Source organism: Varroa jacobsoni, unplaced genomic scaffold (genome assembly GCF_002532875.2).
Source record: "Varroa jacobsoni isolate VJ856 unplaced genomic scaffold, vjacob_1.0 contig00282, whole genome shotgun sequence".
Lineage (NCBI taxonomy): Eukaryota > Metazoa > Arthropoda > Arachnida > Mesostigmata > Varroidae > Varroa > Varroa jacobsoni.
This window is the reverse complement of record NW_019214439.1, coordinates 63,622-87,182: the sequence shown is the minus strand read 5'-3', so window position 1 is coordinate 87,182 and position 23,561 is coordinate 63,622. Positions and strand designations below refer to the sequence as shown.

The 23,561-nt window shown below is 41.5% G+C and overlaps 1 long non-coding RNA gene across 1 annotated transcript in view; it reads left to right on the top strand.

Moving 5' to 3' along the window:
* Positions 1–22,896, top strand: part of LOC111271011 (uncharacterized) — a 31,044-nt gene extending 8,148 nt beyond the window's left edge. Inside the window, exons 3-4 of the long non-coding RNA XR_002686598.2 lie at positions 1,352–1,585; positions 21,788–22,896. This is a non-coding gene — a long non-coding RNA (uncharacterized LOC111271011). The remainder of the gene's footprint in view (positions 1–1,351; positions 1,586–21,787) is intronic.
* Positions 22,897–23,561: the final 665 nt, after the last annotated feature.

Genomic DNA, 23,561 nt, shown 5'->3' with positions numbered 1-23,561 from the left:
GAGAACAATGACAGCATCAACGAACATTGTAGAAAGGCGATCGTACATATGCGGCCTGGCGATCGTCTAACTGAGAACTACGGGGCTCTTATTAGCTGACTCGCTTGTCAGATTAGGTCCGGTTAGTGATGGTTGGATACGTGAAGTATAGTTCTTTAATTTGCTTAATTTTTTTGGCTATGATTTAAGAGAGGTGAGGGAATACCGGGACGATGAAGGGTATGCGCTGATAGAAACAGACGGCTTGAGATTGCTGCGGACCTCAGTCTTTCTTACTTCATTTCGTAATGAAACACTGTGATGCAGAAGACTTTCTGCCAATACGAAAATTCCGAATGTGACGGGGGATATATCCAGTCGAAGGGACGAGAGAAAAGGAAAAATCGAGAGTGCGAGAAAGTCAAGACTCCTGAAAGCGTTGTTTGAAAGGGCGTTAGAAGGGGTGCCTAATGAAAGGCCCAGTTTTCTTAAATCGGAAGGCCCCTGTCTTTCTGCCACTTGATCAGCAGTGCTAAATATAGCAAGTCATCCAGAATCTAGTCACAGTGGGCAGTGACAAAAGTGAAATCCATTCATCTGATTTGCGTTTAAAAAAGCGGAAGTGACAGTCTCTCGGCGAATTATATATGCCCATATGACATAGAGTATATTAAGACGTGGTCAGAAGCGGTGAAACGCCGACAAAGAGTATACTCAAACATCTGAGTTTCCAGCTGATGTATGTTGCCAGGTGCTAAATCGCTAACATCTCTCTATATTAGGCTCTTCTCATTTAACCGTTACACTCAATCAGGTATACCTGAACAGATACGCATAAGTCGAATTCAAATATAATAGTCGTATAGTTAAAGTGTCTTTTAGGGCTAGCAAAGCCAGTTTATCCTGAATGACAAGAATGTCTAGGCACCGATAGCGAAAGCTTATTTTTGTGGCGCTAGCAGTTCACTTATCCTTTTTGCGTTATCCCGAAAAATATCACATAAAACCCATTGGCGTTTTTTGTTATGTATGCATCTTGTTGGAACTCACGAGTTTTCTGGTCGTAATCCGATTCAAGCTGGCGCCACTAGAGCTACTACCGGTATTTCAGGCAAACCAGAAAGGCTTCACTTTTGTTAGGAGGGACTGCACTGTGCTGGAAACTATACCTTACTCATTCAGTTCTTACATTAGAAACGCTGCCGCTAAAGCCTAAATTAGTAGCAGCAAGTCAGAACAATGAAAGAGACCGTATAGGTCTCTTTCATTGTTCTGACTTCTTCGTATAGAAGTGCAGGGAAGTCGCTAGCCCTTAAATGAATCTGTGTACAAAATGATAGCCGCACGTGCTTCAAGCCGTTTTTCCTTTCAGTTAACGCTGAAGCTTGCCAAGCGAAACAGATATATTGGAGTGCTGCAGGCTGATCGTTGGGGTCGGTAACTCTGTCAGTACCCACGGAACGTTATTCTGGGAGGGTAACCACTGCTAGACACAGGCGATAAATCCGTGAAGCGACGAGGGTGTGCCGTGCTTTGGACGTGTTAAGAAAGATCGCAGGACAGACATATTGGGCTGTTCAAAAGGATTATGTAAAGGGCTTCCAACGTGAGTAAATTTTTTATGCGGGTGTCAATTGTGCATAATGTAGGAGAAACGCGGTACGCACAAAGCAGTCCTTAGCCCAGGCCCGCGCTGAACCTTCAGTTTATCTTTTTCTTTTTTTATTAAATGGTCACTGAGACATTGTCTGGGTGTCAACGCTCGTTCGACAGAGGTAAATTTCTATTCGAAGGTTTTAAAAATTTGTTATTCGATGAAGAGCGTCTGTTAGCCAGAGAACGTAGATAACATGATATAATGCAAATTTACCAAAGAGAAAATAGGAAATAGTAAATAGAGAAATAGTAAAATCAAACCATCTAAAGGACCTAGAAGCAGGTTCATGAGCTATCATCAACCAGATTCGTAGCTTGACGAGGGCCATGTTCGACGCAGCAAACGAAGTGTCAGTCGAAAGTCTTCTCATTTCCCGACGACGTTAATTATATCGCGAAGGGACCTTTAATTATTTAGCAATTCGCTGACAGCCACTATAAAACCAACCACGAGTAGGGTTACCATGCGACGGACGAACCCTTCACCAGAACAGGAACGTTCCGCAGGTTTTGAGCGAATGCACAGTTAGACATAATAAATATTTTATTACGTGGGCATACGGCATGCATATTGGCGCCAAATCAATGAAGATATATCTTTACGTGTCAGTTTAGTATACAGTGCAGCTAGGACATTAAGCAACACAGTCTACACTTGTATAAAATATTAATGGTACTCAGTAATTGGTTGCCATATAAGATTTTCGAAATAAATGGTGTAGATCGTATCATGGCAAAAGTAAACAGCCGAAAGCAATTTTCAATGCTCAAGTAAAAAAAATCTCCGCAGTTTTTATCGTTACGCTACTACGTTTAGTAAACTTTTTATAAACTCATAAGATGAGTTGTAGAAGACTGGTGTAGTACGAATACTTGACACTCAAGTGTGGATAAAGTCTTAATTAATAATATATAATTAATAGTATATTTAGCTGTTTTTAGATATCATATACTACAGACGGGTGCATGGTAAATATACGTTTACCACGCACCATATCTGTGGTCTAAGACCATCCTCCTCTGTTGAGAAAATAGGCACAACACGGCAAAAAGCTTCATGTTTAACATGTGCCCAGTTATATATATATATTTTTTTTGATGAAATGTTTTGCCCAAGTAAGCAAAAGCGTCTATTTGAAAAAAGACTTAGCATCTCACATCCGTCGTATAAAAAAAGGGATAATAACTGTAAAATGATAAACATTGACTTATGTTATTGAAAAAGATACGCTAAAATTATTGAAACTACTACTACTACTACTACTACTAATTAGTACTAAATAACTTTGTGTAGAAAAATGACTTTTTAAAATTCAAATTTAATAATTTTTAATTATTTTATAAAAAATAATTTTACAATCTATATAGTATTTAATAAACTTTTGTAGTACAACCAGGAACAAGTGACCTTAAACAGGTTGTTACTTGTGGCAGCGGGTACTCTCAGGTAACCGATCAACAATATTAGCTGCGAACGTACCGGTCGTTTTTTCTGGCGTAGCGTTCCTTCTAAAAAGCAAAGTAATGTGTTTGAAAAATTTACTCAGTGAGTGATTTCGGTACCACTGTGGCATACAATACTATAATATCCATATGATAAATAACAAGCAATTACGTGGCTAACTCAACTCTGCCCTCTGCTTCAATTCGTAAACATGTCTGAGCAAGTTCAAGGTAAGCCCTATTAGCGGTATACCGGATAGATGTTTTAACCGATTCGAGGTAAAAATAAATACATTACAGTGTATATTGGATGAACTGTAATAGCAAGTATAGGCCGTAAAACATTAACTCTAACAGTCTGCTTGATAACAGTCCTGCTCCAGCTGATATTTTTCTAGAGTATACCGTTGTCTAAAACTGATAATAGGACATATGATAATGCTACATTTTTTGGTTCCTATTACGCACGATCATGATACTATTATAAAAACTGGAGATTTTTTTGTTTTTCAAAAAAACCGGTATTGCTTATTACATATCTGTTCCAGATGTTTGTGACAATGCTGAAATATTATGTGCTGTTGGAAAGACACTAAGACTGTTGTCACTGTTTTGTTTGTATCAGAAAAATTTGCCCCTGAGTTCCGATTCTGGAGATTTCAGATATATCAGTTGAAAAAATAATTGAATTCATTAAATTGACTTTTCGCCAATGTTGAGACGTTGCGGAAAATTTGTTTTGCATACAAGGGACTTCTTAGCTACAGAAGAGATGCGAGCTGACCTGGGTTTTTTTCTTCGAAACGTAAAGCCAAATGCATTTTTGCAAAGAAACTCAGCAAGCCGCTTTGGAGTGCTGTTCTTAGCTAGAGAGTCCTCGTCGCACGCGCGCCACACCTCACTTAAGTTTCTTTAGTTGTATCGCAACGTAATAGGCCCTTCTCTGTATGTATATACAGCACCGGTTTGAGACATCGGCATCTTTCTTAATTAGTTTACAAGTCCAAAATGATTAATTGAGATAACAGCGTACAACTGTTATTGCTTATTTCCTTTTATAGGCACAGTACTTTTTGTCACTTCAAGCTGCTTTGGTTAACTATGTTCACTCTTACGTGAATACAGATGCAGGAATTTTCTCTACTTAAGGCTAAGCGCTCCTTGTACCTCGCGATTTTCCGTTTTCCTTTGGCCCCTCGGTACTTCCCTACGGTGCAGCTGGCAGTCAAGGCTCCCTATTAAACTCTTCAACAATCTGTTAACTTAAACAGCTGTGGGCAGCTATAAACGACCTCAGCGAATTTCCCAGCATGGCGAGATCCACGATTTCATTTGACATGACTGCTAAACCATACCGCCTGCACTCGGAAGCGTGTTGTTTGACTGTTCCTTTTAGAAGGAAGTAACAACACGGGACTACCGAAACTGACCGTGACAGATGCAAAGCGTAGACGCTTATTGCGTTTACTAGACGCGCATGGGAGAAAGTATGGAGCTGCAAAAGTGGTTGGTAAAATGGGACCGTTTCCGTTCCATCTAAGTCGAAGACAAACGGTACGAAAGACAGGGCCTTAGGGATGGTCCGAGCATGGGTAATCCCAAAGAGAACAAAGAAAAAAATCACCCACAAACGTACGAGGCGAATTTTCTGATCGTTCGCTAAATACGTACAGCCTATCATTGACGTAAGTATATAGAGATGCCCGTAGCAAAATGCACCATGTTCCCTTTCACCCGCATATTTTATCGCGAGCTAAAATGATCACTACCGTACAACGGTTAAACCCAAAAAGCGTGAAGAGTGCGGCTGGCGTTACACTCCGCGTGTTTAACGACAGTCATATAATATTGTAGTGTTTTGTGTTTAAGACAAAGTCGTGGATGCGAATTAGATAGATTAGTGTACTGGTGACCTTTAACGCTTCTTTATTATCCATTGGTTAATTTTTTTTCTGCGCTAATTATGTTTTAGATATATGACTTGTAATAGCCAAATGGTGATATACTCTTCGACATACTTTTCGTGTAATATATATCATTATCTCGCATATGCAGCTGTTTTAGGTGACAACGGCCGGACCTATATTCAAACAGACATACCAAAAGGACGTTAAGCCTGCCCATCAGACCATAAACGACCATAAACAAACTATCAACATAAATATTATGATCCGATTAGTGGCTTTGATGACAAAGTTGATATTTAGAACTAGAACCCACTCAGGTGCAGCCGGAACTATTGGAAATAATGTTTATGCAGCGGACCTATCATGGCCGAGAGTATAGATTGCCTTATTTATAGAAGGGAAGAACAGTGTATCATACAACAAGTGCAGCTGGGTCACCTGGCTCGAAATGGACAAGGCGCTTGTCAATGGTATTTCGGGTTCGTCACATGTTGTCCGGCTTAGACTGAAACGCGATTGATATGGTGCATAATAGCATTGATTAATGAGAAAATTTCCGTTTTCATTTATACAACTACTATTAGTTTGATACGGAATTTCAATTTTTTTTTCTATGCAGTTACCAAGACGAAGACAAATATATTGAAGTTATTATGACTAGCACATAAGTTCCTTGGTATCAAAAAAAGGTTTTCTTTCACACAAACACAATGTATTTATTCCACATAGATTGCAAACGATTTAAATGAAATTTTTAATACTGCGTTCGTTTGTGCCTATATCTATAAAATTTAACGCTAATTCATAGCCATGTCATCTCTATGTGCAGAAGATGACATTTGCTTTGGCTGTATCCGCCTTCCTGTGTCTCATAAGCGAGTCATTTTCGGAACTGGATTCTCTCACAGTACATTATATCTCCTAATATTCAATACATATTTAACAAGCTTGATGGGAACCTATTCAGTGAGAGCGCTTTCCAGCTTCGTTTCGTAGCTCTGCGCTTGTACACGTAATTACAAGCCAAAAACGCCGTGAGGCCATGCGAATAGATCCTCATAGCAATAGACCTGGTTATTTTTGGACCAGGACTTTGTTTTGTATTCATTCGAGCACATTTAGGTTTCTCAAGCCTTTCCATTAATTAGCCTTAATCACTCTGCTACTGTTAAAAAAATATATTGTATTATATACTAAGAGAGCAGAATCCTTTGTTAAATAAATATATTGTACATAATTGAGTGCTTTTAGCTTCATAGTTTCTTAGCCGATTGTTGGCTCAAGTTTCATAACGTTCTCATTTTAAATCTTACTTGCTTGCTGCTTTTTCTGTAAATGTCTTCGCTTTGCTGGGCCTTTCTCACAATTTGGAATAAGACTATGTTCGGCTGTGTGTTGAGGTGGCACGGAATGAGTATTTTATTGGTTGGCGAGCAAGAGAAGAATCCCTTAAATCGCCATTGAGGTGCTGGAAGATTTCACGTTAACATGGACCAAAAGCCCCCCAAGACGCAGAACCACCGCAGCCTCAAAAAGACAGGTCAGAAACAGACACAAATTATGCCAAAATTGTCGAAACTGTTTTAAAGGCCATCGTTTTTCCGCAAGTTTTTTTTTTTGCTGAGCTTAGCGTTTAACGACCTGCAATCTGTTATGATGTTCTAAAGTTACTTCACTTGATACAAATACTCCATTGCTGCTTTAATTCATGATTTTCTGTAACCGATTCGCATGTCCTTTTTAAAAGTGTCTTCTCTGCCCTAGATACAACCACGACTGTTCCCATTAAGTAAGTTCGACACACCGTCATTCCTCGTATCATTGAAAAACAGAGCAAAAACAAGCGAAACCTTCTTGTGTGTCGCTGAAATTAGTTACTCTGTTCCCTCTCAACTGAAGAATTATCATCGGACCAATCCACTGTCCCTAATTCAAATTGTAGCGATTAACTAGCTGTTAGTCGAAAGTCACTTTATAGCCTTTGGGCGCACATTGGCGTTTTCATCGCTGACAGCCGCTGAGCAATGAAAACGTGATGGGCACTCCGTCTATGTCAATTAATGTTTGAAGCTACTTTTATATTCAGATGTCTAACATATGTACTGAGATTCTCTCTATTTTGCTTGATCTCATGCAATTATAGAAGTCGACTCGTACGGTCTGTATCATCAAGGGTATGATTAGGTTCTTCGAACGCTAGCATTCTGAGTAAGCGTGACTCTTTTGCCACTGTAAAAATATAGATCAATTTGTGCTAACACTGAGCAGCTGCCTTCAGAGGAAAAATGGCTTTTCACGCTTTTGTGAACAAAATACCGCAACGTAAGAAGAGAGCTAATAGGTTGATTTCTTATTAGTATTTAAACTACAACTAAATACAGTAGATTTCTGCTTGATATTTTATGTTGCATTATGCGGATAGCATACAATATCTGAAAGCAGATTTTTGCTTTCAGGCTTCATAAATTCCAATGGTGTGTGACACTTTGGCAGCAAACGTTACTATCAAAGACGTTCCCTTCCTTCTTAAATGAATGAACTCAAAACATCTTATTATTTCAAACGTATCAGCTCACCAATGGAAGTAATATTTTCTCGTAAAACCCTCCCAGCGTTTCCTGTGTAAGCTGATCCTAATTTCCCTTGACCATGTACGAGAAAACTCCATTATACCGAGAATCTCAGAGAAAAAGATTAGTGGTTACTGTATCTGTATTCGAGAGCTGGCGATAAGAAGTGGATGTATAAGCTCATTCTATTCAAACCCCCACGTATTATGGTTCTTGGATGAATCATTGGCTCAACCGTGGGAATGGCGAAAGGGCGGGGGGGGGCGGGGGGGTAGGCACGCAATCGTCTATGAAAACTACTATTTCCGATAATATAGCAGCTGATTGTGCGGTTACTCATAAGATGAGATACTCGTAACTTGATAGAACGAGAGTTCCAAGTAGTTCCATTCATTTTAGCATACATCGGCGAATAGAGACTGTATACCTAGGCAACGACAAACAGAATCCCCATTAACGAACAGTGTAACAGAGGTCACCGTTTTGTCAACGTCTATTGAGGAATAATGGACAGTTTTGCGCATTCATATCGAAATCTAGCCATACAAATGTACTATGCCTATACTAAAATCTACTCTTAGTAACGAAATCAACACTAAGGCTTTGCAGAAAATTATCCTTTCTCTTTGTCAAACGTTGGCCTTGTCTATAATAGGATCTGATGGCAAGCACAGTAACCAGTAATAAGCAAGTAAAATACACAGATAGCTCGGACATGCCTGCGTCATCCGCCGATACACATACATCCATAGAAGAAGTCTAGTCAACTTTGCATACAATCAACCTCCATGCATTTCCTCATACAAACGACATCACACATGGCGAGAATACATAGTCTTTATATCATCGCAGTACTGTGACGCCACATTTCATTCAAGGATTGCCGCCTCGGGCGGTGCGTGATGACGATGCCGACATCAGGTTGTTCTACCCGAACCGTATCGTAGCGAGGCAAGGTTGAAGACCTCCGAAATAACGATGTCGATGACTTCGAACCCTTCTAAACAAAAGATGTGACAAGTTTGTCTAACAAATTGCGCTTGTTGAGTGCGATATTCTGTGTCCTCAGGTTGTTAGATGAACTGTTCGACAATTCGTTTATAACCTACGCCATGTTGAATATTCGGTTGAACCCAGAGCATTGATGAATAAAAAAAGGAAAAGTGCTAAGGCCTGATTTTGATATCATTTGACTTGCGCGTCTTACAACTTACTATATTCATCTGTTCAGTTCAGTTAAACCGAAGCTTCTATCAATATCGTTCTAACGTAAATTGTATGAATAGACCAAATGGATTTGAATAAGTTTTCTACGTTAAACGAAAAGTTAAGTACGTGGACGCGGACAAGCATGTCCCAATTACAGCTACAGAAATAATGATAATAATAACACAAATGACATGTCATGATAATAAACACGGTAGAAAATTTCATGGTTCATAGTCCAACTGCTGCAGCGACATTACTACATAATAGTAAACGACACAAGACTAAGCTACATCTATTCATCCTTAGATAACTATTTTTATGTCCTTATCAGCCAGTGCTTCGCGGTATGTTAGACGTGCTCGGGCCATCTAATGCAGGATACCACTAATTCAAACGATATATATTGATAAAAAATATTTGGCTTCTTGCTAATAGCTTTTCACAATGACCCCCCTAGCAGTTCTAAAACGTATGGCAAATTACCCCCTGGCAATAGCCATGTGCTCTCGGTTTACCTTCTTGACTGAAGTTGGTATCAAATGCTTGCGTTTTCTCCCAAAAATTTGTTATGAAATTAAAAAATACTTCCACCAGTGAGCTCAACATTTTGGGTCTCGAACAGCAGGAAAAGCATTTTGGTTTCCACACAAAGACTTCATTCGTAGTTTTTGTAAACAAATGTTCTGATAATGTCAAAATGTAATGTGAGGAAAAGGTGGGAAAACCGGTAATCTCCGGGAAAACGGAGCGGGGGTAAAGCGTCAAAAATTTTTGACACTTCATCAAAAGCCGCATCTTGCCATTGCCTCTGTTTTGCTCTTCCTGAAGTGTTGACACGTTTCCTGCACTATTACATCTACTTCCAAGCAGGCTTTGCCTTGTAACCGGACTATTCACAACATTACCTCCGCTTTACTGCGTTCGTCTGTACTCCCCTAGAATAGTCCATAACGCCTGCAAGCTATAAAAATCTCCCAAAAGCCTATAATGCCCTCTGCTTTGTGGCAGCTCGTTGCCTATGCGAAAAACGTGGACCGCAGTCTACCCGCAAAGGCCAAACAGTCTAGGAAACGCTTGTAGCGCCTTGCAAGCAGTGCAAAGGCTGGAAGTTGCGCCCACGAATGTGTTCGCATTTCTTTGTCTGTTTCTCTATTTGAGTGTATGTATGTGTGTATATCTATCTCTATATCTGTCTATGGTCTCGAACAGGTTCCAAATAACAGAAGAAATGCGGACTAAATCAGACGAGAATTCATTTTCAGAGAAGTAGGAACATCCAGACTCGCAAACATTGTCCAGATAGTTGTATAACCTAGCCCACTTAGGCGAACCAACTCACAAACCTCTCTTCCAGGGATAGTGTGTACGAGCCGCAGATGAGGTAGGGTACAACGTGTGCGGACTTGTTTTACCCACTACAGAGAGCTACGTATATACACAGACACACCAACAGCCACGGGCTACTTCAGCCCGAATCCATAATACAAGGACAATAAAACACCGCTCGTTCGTCGTATGACGACAGCTTCGGCTCGTCGTCATACGACGAACGAGCGAGCAGTAGGGGCACTCCGACAGACTGGGAAGGTTAGGAAAACCGGGAGAACTCGAGCGAGCTATTGTAGATTGTCAACAGCCTTGACGCTCTAAAATCTCGCTAGACTATATAGCTCATATGAAAGATGGTATGGGATCAACACGATTGCTCGCGATGGCTGATATTATTGTGGTGGAAGCTAACCTTACTAGTTTGTGTCTGGGTAAAAAGGACAGTTGCGTAAATACGTGAGTACTCCACAGGGTTACGTAGAGGGCTTTAGAGTATTGTATACAGCAGTCAAGGCAAATTTCGTTGCTCGCCAGGTACGTAATCAGCCGTACTACGGCGTAGTGGCCTGTGGCAACAACGGAGCTAGAAGCATCAGCGGCTGTTCTATAAAAATACGCACAGTTGCTTCCTGTTGTCCATACTCACTCGCTATTTGTTGCACTTCCTGTTGTTTTTGCTATCAGAAGAAACTAAATAATATCGGTCGCTTGTTGGCAGGTGCACACTGAGAGCAGCGAAAAGAGGAATTGGCCAAACCAGACAACGTTGTTCTTCAGAATGAAAAGAAATCTTTTGAGCGGATATTTTAGGGAGTAACGTCCACTAATAGCGTAGGCTCTTTTCGTTAGCGGACAGCCAAACAAACGAGCCAAGCGGTCATGTCTCCCAAGTGGCAAGTTCGTCCACGGCGGCAACAGCCTGCCTGAAAAAGCATCGGCTGCCGCTACTATCGGCTTTCCACAAGCTGACCAGATTCCAGGAAGTCTAATGAACGTAGAAAAAGACGATTCCCTGCACTCTTACACATGCATTTCTCATCCAGTCGGCACTCAGTCACTCCTCTTCGCAACTACGGCATTCAGCTCCCGAAGGGCTTAGCCCTGTTCCTAGTAAAACAGGCCTAGGCCGAACACTGGAACACCAGCTGCAAAGAGTACTGACAAAGCGAGGGGTAGAAAATAAAAAGGATTTGACAGTGTGTATTTGAAGAATAGGCAATGAGCATTCCTTGTCGAAATCCTTGTGATACAGAGTCATCCAAGTGAAAAGTAAAATAGGCTATGCGAATTAAGATTGCGGAGGTCCGTTGGATGCTTCAGCTACTAGTCGGCTCTCCACAGCATCATGGCTTGGTCAAGCAAGTTGAATTTATGTATTTAATCATTTTTTCCTTCGAGGTAAAAATTGATGTTTTTTGGTCTGGGGAAAAGGACCCGACGCTTTGTAAATATATGCGTTCACGTGTACATCTATCGACACTTACTTTAGTAATATTTGAAAAGATCCTTTTTTTTTAGCAATTATCGTTTTCGGCTATTATCTTAGAAGATTAGGTTGTAGGCATTTACATTCCAAGGATACTAGTTACGCTTTAGAAAATACTATTCAAAGCGATTTTTGCTTTACTTTTCTTCCTTTATCAAAATGAAATATGTTTTTACCATCGTAATTGTAGGCTTTCACCGCACGACAATGATTTCATAATTATGTGTACTAAAAAATTCTTTACTTAGCTTTTTTGCAAATGTATTTTAAAGGCTACAACAGTCATCGTGCCGCACATACACAGACCGATTATTATTAAAGAAGGAGTTGTGTGGTGGGGTCGCTCCCTTTCCAGCCAGCCTATCTATTAAACTGCTATATTTGTTCAGCTGGGAACTTGGCGCTGTCATCATGTAGCTGCACTATTTCGGGCTCTTGATTACTTCATACGGCCAAGTGCCGGCCCCGCGCTGATATGCCGGCTTTAAAACCATGGGGCCTGGAGAAATCTGCTATTACGCTATATTATACAGTGATTTATTGGCTGCTGCCACTAAGGCCTTGTCGAGCGAAATGATCCTGCTTGACGCCGCTTAGAGGCCTAGCCAGTAAAGAAGAGCACCGGAGTTTTACTTTACGTAGGTGCCCTGAAGAGCCCCCGTGATAGCTTTGTTCCATAATCGGTGACGTACTTGTTCCATAATCTTAGGGAGATGTTGTGGCCTAGGTTTGAACCCGGGCACAGACAGACAGACTCGTTTCATGCCGGGAGCCAGCCGTCTGATGGAACCCCTAACGGCGATACCGGACGTAAGACTTTGTTAAGATACTGTATGTTTCCACAGTATCTTGAGGAAATTCTCATATTAGCTTAGTCGGTAAGGTGTTTTCTTGTAGATGTTAAAGACACATGGTGGGTGGTCTAGATTTGAGTCCGGACATAGGCACACTCCGTTTCATACTGGGAGCCAGTCGTCTGACCGAATATCTAACGACAGTGCCGGATATAAAACTCGAAAAATCACGTACGTACGTTGAAAAAAGAAACCTGCGTCGGTGTAAATCGACTTTGGTTCTCTCAATTATTAACGATATTAGCAGACGCATTAATAGATCCTGCGTAAGTTATTAAGCTTTGAACATATTCAGTCAATGTGGCAGATCTGATTTTACGACACGAGATAGCGGTCCACATATTTCAACACATTAAACAAAACTAAGCTAGCCATACAATTTCTTTGTTCGGTTCTATTGAGAGTTATGATGATACAACTAAACCCACACTACTACCGATACCACTTTGACTCTCACCGACAAGCATCCATTTCAACGGCCGATATGAGGGTTAGAGATGGGATGAGACCGTTGGCACCAAGTCTTGGCCTATTCGAGAGTGCATCCTCCTGCATAAGAGGAGCACATGGCTGGATTTGTTTGTCGCAAAAAAACGAACAGATGGGCAAGACGAGATAGCTACAAATGCATTGTATACTTCTGGGTACGTCTGCGGAACTCGAAGTTCCCAAATGTCATCGAAGCCCATCGTGTCGACAGCTTACTTACTGATTGATTAGCCTCTATGTTTCGAGTTATATGTCCGGTATTGCCGTTACGCATTCTATCAGACGGCTGGCTCCCAGCACGAAACGAATCGTATATCTATGTCCGGGTTCGAACCTAGACCACAATGTGTTTCTAAGATTAATAAGATAAGCATATACGTTATGGGGACCCCACTGGTTAATCCGGCAGCGAAAAGATGCTTCTGTCCTGTTTTGAATGCCACGACAAATTACCAGCTATCACTGATAATGGTCCAGCCATCTGTGGTGTTTTTTGCATACGCCGCCTTGTGCCACAACGCAAATTGTTGTCCTGAAGATGGTCATACGTGTGTGGTTTTTGGCGAGCCGCGGTTACTCTACCACGCAGCGACTACAAGTGACACGCGATATAGTGCTAAGAAAAAGACCATACTTGTTTCTCCGTCGTTTATGTCACTGCCTTTGTCGTTGTTAAAAGATGGCGCGTTTTGTTGATGAACGGGCTGAAAACGATGCGGACAGTGGGTAAGTGGGGGCAGAGAGCTGCGAAATGAAGATATGTTGCTAGCCAAGACGCCCAATGAGGGCTACACGGCGACGTCGGCTGCAACGGTATTAAAATGAACTCATTTTAATGAATGGAGAATCTAAAGAGGGTGATGAGTAAATAAAGAACAGCGATGAGTAGCAGCGGACGAAGAAGCGTTTCCCCTGAGGGGAACATGTCTGCTACTGACTGCGCTAGTCACCATCTCGTATTGTTTTTCGTGACCTTATGAGCATCCGGTTGCCTGTCTAGGGCGAGCTTTCGATTCTTGCAGAAGGACGGACACAATCCAGGAAGCCTTTGACAATCTACGAATTCGAAGCAGCAATACAGCGTTCGTAAAGAGGAGAGGCTGCGTCTGAACGCCAACCAAAGTGGGATCATCGAGAAAGCGGTGACGTACCAACAGTATAATCATATTTCCCGGATCTTGTCTCGCTGTGGTAGTAAATGCAACTGCAAAAAAAAACCTTGCAGCATGTAACATGAGGGCAATGTGCCTAAAGCTTTATACAATGGTACAAATTCTTATTATTTATGAAACTCATACTCAATTGAGAATTTTCGATTACCCTAGCTTCTTTTGGTAATGTAACCCTTTTCTTATATTACAAATGTAAACCGTAAGTCGCGAAGTTAGCTTAATAATTTAAGCTAACTCACGACAGATAGGTACTAATTTTTTGCTGAAGTATTTAGCTGTGATACCATATAAAGCTCGCAATGCTGTGTGTGTGAATGTTATATGGGTGTGGGTTCAGTAATAAACCTAAGTCCCATCAGTATCTTTTGCAGGGCTGACTCTCTCGTATACTTTCTCCTTTTTTTTTTCTGCTTCTTTTAACCGTACGTCAAGATGCCCATCATAGGTTCCTTATCGTGGCGCTTATTTACAGCGCTGCTAGCTCGACGGCGAATCTTAGGGTTGGCTACCGTACCGACGACAGCCTTCGGCAGTTAGCAGGCGAGAAGCAAATCTCGATGCTTCCCCCTTCCGCATTAGAGGTGCGGCATCTGCCCGTAGGGTACCATAAACATCGTCTTCGCGATTTATATATAATACATTTCGCCAAAATACGGTCGTCTCGTGGCATAGTTTCCATAGTAGACGTCTGGCAAGTTCTCCTACGTGACATTCCATATATGTAAATGGACCGTATGTCACTATACGAACGATAAGGCAAATAAAAACATTTTTCAATTTCATGCCTTTTGCAGCAGCTTTCTTTACCTGTCAGGTATAACGCTGCGAATTATACTAATTTACCTAAAATATATTTCAGCCGGCATCGGGAAATGAATGTTCATGTAACCAGAAGGACCAATGGGCTTGCTTCGTGTTGTGGCTATTTTGCGGGTGATTTAATGGGTTTCGTTTGTTTCTACCATAGCCAGCCGGCCTGGTGCCATAATAATAGCAACACTTGTGTTCTATATATATATATAAACTTACATATTAGTTTATAAGCTAAAATGCGGCATACATCACATACTTCATGTAAATGCACAGGGTAACGTAACCATCAGTGAACATATACGGGTTCCACGTTTAAATAGAGTACGATGCACAATTTGTTTACCTCCTTTGGGAGGGAAAAGGAGGAAACATACGCCGCTCTTCGATGCCTCCCTCTGAGTCGAATCCGGACTCATCACTTTATGTATTTGCTCGTCAATCTATGTATCTTCCTTTTACTATGTTGTATACATACGTATAGATGTGTGCATGTTATGCATACGGAGAAAAGAAGAACTGAACCCACCTCGCCTCGGCCCGCCCCATAACTAGCGCGCTTCTAATACAAAGATAACCACACTAGTTACACCAATCTACCCACCTTCTGTTCGTGTTTGCCTATAACTACTATATGCCGACGGAATAACCAGCTGGATGGCTCGCTAGCTAGACTTTATAGTCTTCGGCCAATCGGAGAGGGAGACGGGGCAAAGCATCGTATGTGCACTGGTAACTAGACAGCTATGTTCCACTGTTTGAAAATTATGTGATGTACGAGATCTGACAACTTTGTCCTATGCATATCCACGGAACAGATTTCTCTAATTCCAGAAAATAGTTTATTTCTATTGTTTTCAATTTTTTACGCACTCCTTTACAACGCTACAACAACAAATAATGTCGCGCTACTGAAATTATCTACGTAATGTTGCTAAAACGTGTCTATGAGCAATGGATACGTAACATTATCATTCTAACCCATGCGGTGAACTAAAGTGTAGCACTATATATAGGCTTTGCAGACATGACAAACAGGCGGCAAAACCTGTCCTGTAATAAAATTAATAAGTAGAGTATTCGCGGCAAGAAGATGAACTAAATGCTTATATCACCACCGTGTTTTCTATCACTATGAACAGCTATATCAAGGGGTACATTGTTAGCGTTCTGGGTATGAAGGTAGGGGCACAATCCAATCCTTCGCCCGTCTCGAATGGTAGCTAGCAAAACTCGCGTAAAGCTCAACCTTATCTCCATTTAAGTTTCATGCATCGGCTCTGTGGCTTATACAATATATAACAGAGGATTTTCCTATCGTTTGATTCGTTGCAGAAATATACTTTTATTTTAGAATAATTTTCGTATAGGAAAACTTGCAGTTACACTATTCGAAGACATGTCAGCCAACATCCACTTTTATGGCTGTACGTCATTAGTATCCACTTTTATGAGTCCATGGTGATATAACTTCATCTGATTATCTGATAAACACGGGGGGAGATACTCCATAAAAGTGTTACTCCTATCCGATATTCTACCAATTCCGCTATCGGTTCTCTCTATATACTGTATTTAAACCTATTTTCCTTTTTGTTATGTAGTGTTGCTGACTTCATAGTGAGCCCGTCTGTATCATCGTCCTCCAATGTTACGCTAACAGCCACGAGAGATACGTATGCGCTTATCTGATAAAAGTACACGACTTACTGTTGGGTCAGAAACACCCCTCTTTCTCTAGCCAGTCCGCCTAATCGGGTTAGCAAGCTGTGCTTATCACAAGCGCACGGGGGGATTGAGGTGGGCCGAGAAGTTGCTAACGGCACAAGTCTGCTAGGGCGGGAATTGCCGTAGGAAGATGCGGAGGCCAAACGTGGAGACGAGGGCAAAATAAGTTCCTACAGGAGGGGTCTCTCATCCTTGAGACTGCTTAAACGAGCGCTATTCCCTCCTGGACAGATGGCCAAGCTGACCAGGTGAACGAAACAATATCACACATATTAAAGTTTCTACAAGAAAGAAAACTAAGCTCTATATTTCGTGGCACCATTGACAGCAGTAGCGTCTCCGTCCGAATTCATGCGTGCTAACATTCTTACTTTGATAGCCTCGGAAAACATCGGAAATCCAGCGTCTGAAATGAGACTACATTGAGATCAGCGATATCCTTTTTCTCCTTTGGTCAAAGTCCTTCTGTAAATGAGCCGCTACGTCAAGTGGCCAAACGGTGCAATATTCAAGAACCCTCTTGTCGCTCTTAGTATCGTCTTCGAAACCCTACGTAATCCATAGGCGTCCGTGGACGGCCGCGAACAGGTCAAGTCTGTGTTGTTGGAGTTCAATTTAGAAGCCGGATACGGCTTGTTTGCATGATCCGAGCAAAAATTTTATGTCGACGAAATTTACTCTAGTAGTAGCGTTTCGCGGGAAGAATAAGTTTAGAGAACCTTCGGTGGCTAATTGAAGGTCATTTTCGTAGCGGACTGCAGGCCAGAAGAGCTTCTGATATTTCGAATTTTTTCGGGATTCTTGATTTTTCACAGGGTTTTAATGTGTAAGCTAAAAAATTAAACTTTCCTATTTGAGCTTAGCAACATTGCAACACGGAGGTTGTGGCTCGGCTCGGCTATAAATATAGTGGGAAAGGTGCCTATTTTTATCGCCTACGACAGGATTGTTACAATGCTTTATCAGGAAGAATCGTTACTTTCAGTGTTTTGTCTAATGAATTGATATGAATCCGGCCGAACGAAACAGTTAGAACAAAGTTTGTAAATGTTACAAATGAAGCGTTACATTTTGAGTAATTATAATCGATATGGTGAATTAATGACGTATAATTTCAGTTGCTGTTTCATAAGTAACTTAAGAACTATGGTCTGTAGTAATGATGTAATGCTAATCCGTATACCATTTTTTATTTATATTTTAATTAGCAGACATCATGCAACAGCTTCAATATAATTACTTTTTCGTTGATAAATCAGATATGCAACACTCAAACTGAACTGGGTCATCTCTTTATTTGAAAGTGTTAGCGCCCTTCTGACAACATTGGCTTTTCTTCAGACAAACAAGCCTTCTGTCTAGGCCGGCCTCTTCAAGTAACGCTACAACGTGTGCGGTATGCCCGTGGCCTGAGCCAGCCTCAGTTTAGCTCAAATAAATCGAATCGCTATTGACACCAAAACGTTCCGAATTTCCCACATTTCATAGGACCTGTTTCCTCATTTTTCGCCGTGCTTCCTTTTTGTTGGATGGAGCTGTACGCATGCTTGTCTGCGTCTATTGTAGGGATGTCTACAGGGTAACACCATCGTAGCAATACCGCTATGACATATCTAGTAACTATACGTCATATACCGACTAATCTCTAATTGACATGTACACACATGTAATAATTCTCAGTATTAGTTTAAACGACAGTGTCGCTTGCCCACCCAAGCAGCAATACGCCCATACTTCGAACATTCAGTTGGGTTTCTCGTGACGACTGAATCTAGCGGACAAGGCGGTCATGTCGTCCAAAGAAGCCTAGATCTAGGTCAGTGACTGTGTAAGCATAGATGTCACCCCACCATTATCTAAATAGCCGAGCCACTTTAACTCTTTTTGCCCAGTGCCACACAGCCAATGACAAACCTGCTCTGCCCTCTTGCTCTATTCTTACCAGTTCAAATCCTTACACAAGACGCCTACACCATCCTGTGCCATGTACCATCCTGAGATGCATGCCAAACACATCTGCTTAGCATCTAGCGCAACGGAATTGGCACGATGCCCTTACACAGCGTATCCGTAGGCGTTCTTCACGACTAAACACCGAACGCCACCGAGCATCTCGCCCTACCCTGTTTTGCCTGCTTCTTTCCTCTCATAAATTGAAAGGCAACTCTGCGTAGATGCAATCGTTCGCAAGTAGTCGGCTGCGAGGCCGTTTGTTGTCCTCGTTGCCTCGAGCGTAGGCGATTCGAGTTTGATAAAGGGAAGGCAAAGGCCAGGTTGGTTACGCGAAGAGGCTTCGACTACCATTGCAGCTGGGTTTTGTGCATTAGCTCGGGTCGAGTTTGCTTGTGTTAGTCTGGGCCCAGGGCAGGCTACGCTGGGTGAGAAGTAAACCGGGAGGTCGAGAGAAGAAAGAAAAGAATGAGAATAAACGAGAGAGATCGGCAACTTGATTAACGGCGCCTGGGGGAGTCGTCAAGCCAAAGTACAAGTGCAAGCGTGGCGCAGAGAATTGTATGAACGAGCTAGCTTTTGGCGATCTGCTACTGCGGTAAGCAAGAGTGGGAGAGCGTCTGTGGTGAGGTCGAAGTAATGTACTGGCGGATACTAGTAGATCAAGACCGCATGTAGGGACGTGGCATGTGTAAATGCCGATTGGCCAAACCGAAGCTCGATACTGTGAGAAGAGCTTAGGAGCTTTCAGTAGAGCAGCACATTGAGCAAGAACACAACAACGTTGCGGAAAGCATTATGACATGACCGTAGCGGATTTAGTGAATGTCGACCGTTTAGATATAGCTACTATTAGACAGTAAGTAAAGAAGGACTTGGAAAAAGGAAACACTGTGAAGAAATTTGGGCAATGAAGCCTGGTGTAGTGAAAAGGCGAAGGCAGCGTGCGTTAAAAGGTAGCTAAACAAGTAAATGCGTAGACGAAGCAAAATAGACTAGAATATAACAAACGGAACGAAAATTCAACTGGTCGTTGGAACTAGGTTAACGGAAGTCTTTCTCAGATGACAAACAATGTAGTTGCTTCAAAAGCATCACCTTCCTGGTACCGTTTTCGATGCTGGACACTGCTTTAGGCAAGAGTCTGAATGAACATTCGTATCGAGTTGTTCAAGAACAACTCGATACGAATGTTTTGCTAAATAGGGAACATGCTTTGGCAAAGACTTCGATCCATACAGCGTTTACGTTGCTATAACGTCGCGTAGGCCATATTGGATGACTTGCATTATTTATGCTAAAAATAAACGTCAATTATCGCCGATTTTATACTGTGGTGTTTGTTCGTTCGTTTGCGTGTTTACTGTTTACATCTGCGGTCAAAACAGAATATTATCTCGGTTCAGTTGGAGAACGATGATCTGTGTGGCATGTGAACTTAGCCAGAACTACGCAGGATGTTAACTAACCGGTTATAGGCACGCCAGTGATCATCTGAAAAGAGAGTTATCGCTACTGACAGCGGGTCTCTGATGTTTACGGCGTTTACGGGCTAGCCCAGTCTTTAGCTCGACCATTCAATGGCCATAAACGTATTTAATCGGCTAGGCAAGTTTATTCGCACAAGATAGATTTCGCCTTCAATTATCGTTAAGTTAGCTTGATGTGTCGTGCCAACATAAAACCCCAATAAAATGATATTTCATCATTCAACATAACACGTCATTTTGCTAAATCTAATCATATAAGCTGACCTTGTTAAAGCTCATAAATTAATGTAGGCCCATATTTTTCTTCAATCTAATAAAAAAAAAACAGCGATGTATTTCAGTTATGTGGTTTCAATAATAGCGATACTAGAATTCGAAGTCTGCATACAATTTGCAATACTGATCCGGGATGTCACTTGCGTCTCTATTAACAACCAATCAGCTGTCGAAACAGGTCACGTCCTTGCAGCATTTCCTCCGTTCATGCCTTCGACAATCAACATGTTATGCTCTTGCCTTTCCCTTTTTGTAGAAATAGAGAAAAGAAGAAGAAGTTTGAAAAAAGCCAACCGTGAGTTGTACTTTGTTACATTCAAGTATTCAAGTTAAAGTTGAAATACATTAACGAAATTGGTTGTTGGTCGAAAGAAATGCCACTGGAAGGGTGCGTCAAACCCAGGCCTTCACGATGTCCGGTAAACCAAGTCAGCATAGAGCCTTTCCCTGCTCAAAAACGCCTGCAGCCCAGCAGTGGCAGACGCGGAAAGGCCTGGTCGTTGAGAGCCACCGTCTGATTCCCTTCGCTTACTCTTTCGTCCGAAAGCAGGCAGAGCTCCCTTCGCCTTCGAATTTCGCTTTTTTCGGTTCATAGATTCACCGGCCATTTCCCATCCAAAGCTTCGACGTGGGCAAGTACCGAGTTCCTTTCAAATAGCAACTGTAAAGAGATGACAAGGGGCGCCGTAACGTCAATGCCGAGTGCTACCAACCTTGCCATTCGGATGGGGACCTACCAACGGAAGCTTCTCTTGGACTAATGAAACTAACTTAAGGAGACAGCCAAACAGCACAACGATGTTCGTGCAGTTAACGCACTGATAACAGTCGCCGTCATAGCAGCAGTCGAACGACCATGACAAGAGCGCTGCGTAATTTCTTCGTTTCAAAGATAATGACTCGCCAAAGTGATTAGATCAAATTCGATACTGGTCGATTTATCATAAAAAAGAAAAAAGAAGTACGGTAGTACGCCTTCGTCCAATGACGTAATGCCATTTCGAAACCCTGTAATGTACTAATTCTGTGCTTACTCGCAAAACACAGATCTACGAACACATTCATTGTTCTAGATATGAGCCTCGGCTAACAACGGGTTGTTATTTACTTTCAGCTCGTTTCTATCAGATCAACCCAACACTTTGAAATGTCGTTTTGCGTTATCAGATTTTTGTCTGTATCCCTGCCCCCTGTCGCTCTAACTGCGATTACCGACAATTTTTTGTGACAATTTCAGTTGGCGAAGGGGTGGCGTACAGAAAGGCTGAAAAATCAGTGGATTCAGGACGCTTGTTCTGTCTAAGCTTTCTTGAACACTTTAGGAAGAGGGGTGGAGAGTATGTGAGGGAACGAGGGTTTCCTAAAATAATGTAAATGACCATACAAGCTGTGATTATTATTTTCAAATTTCATTATTACTATTTCCTTGCTATTTACAGGTCTCTGCCGCTCGACTTTTCTGGCCCTTTCTTGCTTAGCATAAACGTTCGTGAAGACCGCCGTTCGAGCTTCTGGCTTTCATCGTTCACATACGCTTGACCAGGCGTGTGTAGGCCACCCTGGCAATCCTGCGTGCACCTGTACGGAACGAGCAATTGAGGGACCTTCAAGATCATTTTTAGTACCTTCCTCCAATAGAATCGAACCGTTTGTCTTAGGTACTAATCATTAATTTCATTAATTATTTCGCAGTGTCCCTCTCTATAGCTTCAGCTGCTGCCAAGCGAGTCTAAGAGTAACTGCATCGTGCACTCTGTGTAGTGGCTACGCAGCTATTTCGGATCGTGCGCGACACTAGCCTTCAAAGCTGCAGGGAATGTTGATCGTTTACCACGAATTGATTGGCACAATGGTGCCTTGACGCAAAATGGCGATTGTCATAACTTATAGGACCGTGTGGTGAGATTTGGCTGAAGAGGGGCGAGTGAAAATACATCGACACGGCCCAGTTAGTCCACCGATTTGTGCCGGTAGTATTCGGCCAATGTCAGGTGTTCCAATGGCGTATGGGTAATCATCATATAATTAGTATATATTCATGTGCCATATATCACAGTATATATTCATCGTCGATCGAAATGATGATTACCGCCAGATTACCGACCACGAGATAATTACTGACTAGATCATAGAGCGGTGCCATTAAAACATTGGCCAAGATGAATCAGTTGATCGCAAGGACTAGTAAAAAGGTTGGTGATTATCGAGCATTTAAGAAGGTAACGTATCGTTCTTAATTGTCGTTAAAGAAGATGCTGCCATAACGAGGACTATGGAGAACTTTAACATTGCTAAACGTATTTGTCAAAGCACTGCAATACTCTAGAGTATGAGTATATATATATATATATATATGAGCGTCATCTTCTTAAACCCATTTCAATGTTAAATGCACGGTATGATGATAAAATGAAAACATTATATCTTCACTCTGCAGGTTTCAACTTGCAGCGTATAGATTGTTGGTTGTTATGGCCCGTACTAACAAAATTATTGATAACATGATAGTGTTCACTAAAAATTATAGTCGACTTATTGCCTGTATAAACGTGTTTTTCTTTGTTAATAATAATAATAATAATGAATATAGGCAATTAGATGTAGGCAGAGCGAGATTCGTAAGTTTCGTATAGCATAATACGGATAAAACCATTTGTAATAATGACGAGCGATTATGTCGAAGTCTTTCAGTGTTTTCGTTTGTGACAGCTGCTTGCTTTCTCAAATATGGGCCTGTCATTTTGAACAAAGCTAACCTTGAAGTTCAAAACAGCGTGAAGTATTCCCAGACTTCGGGCAGACGAGCCGCGAGATCTCATGCATCTAATAAAGATACATAAATAAACATATGAGCGTATGAATATAAAGAATAGTCGATTGCCGAGCAGCTTCTTGAAAGAAAAAATAAAAACCTTTTTTACTAGTTAGCAGAAAGCGCAAAATGTGGAATCACGTAAAAATTGAAGCTTTGTCAGGATCGTGGATCGTTTAACAGATCGACGGTAATATGTATATTTCTTTGCGGTGATGTTATTAACATATTTTGAGAAAAAAAAGAGATTAGTTTTGTCTTTAACTTTAATAATCATTTCCTAACGTCCTTATAACTTAACCCACCTAACTCGGGTAACCTAAGTAATTGCTACGTCACGATACTATTTTAAATCGCTATAGGTTAGCCTGTACTCAACATGTCCGATCAAGGTTCAAGGC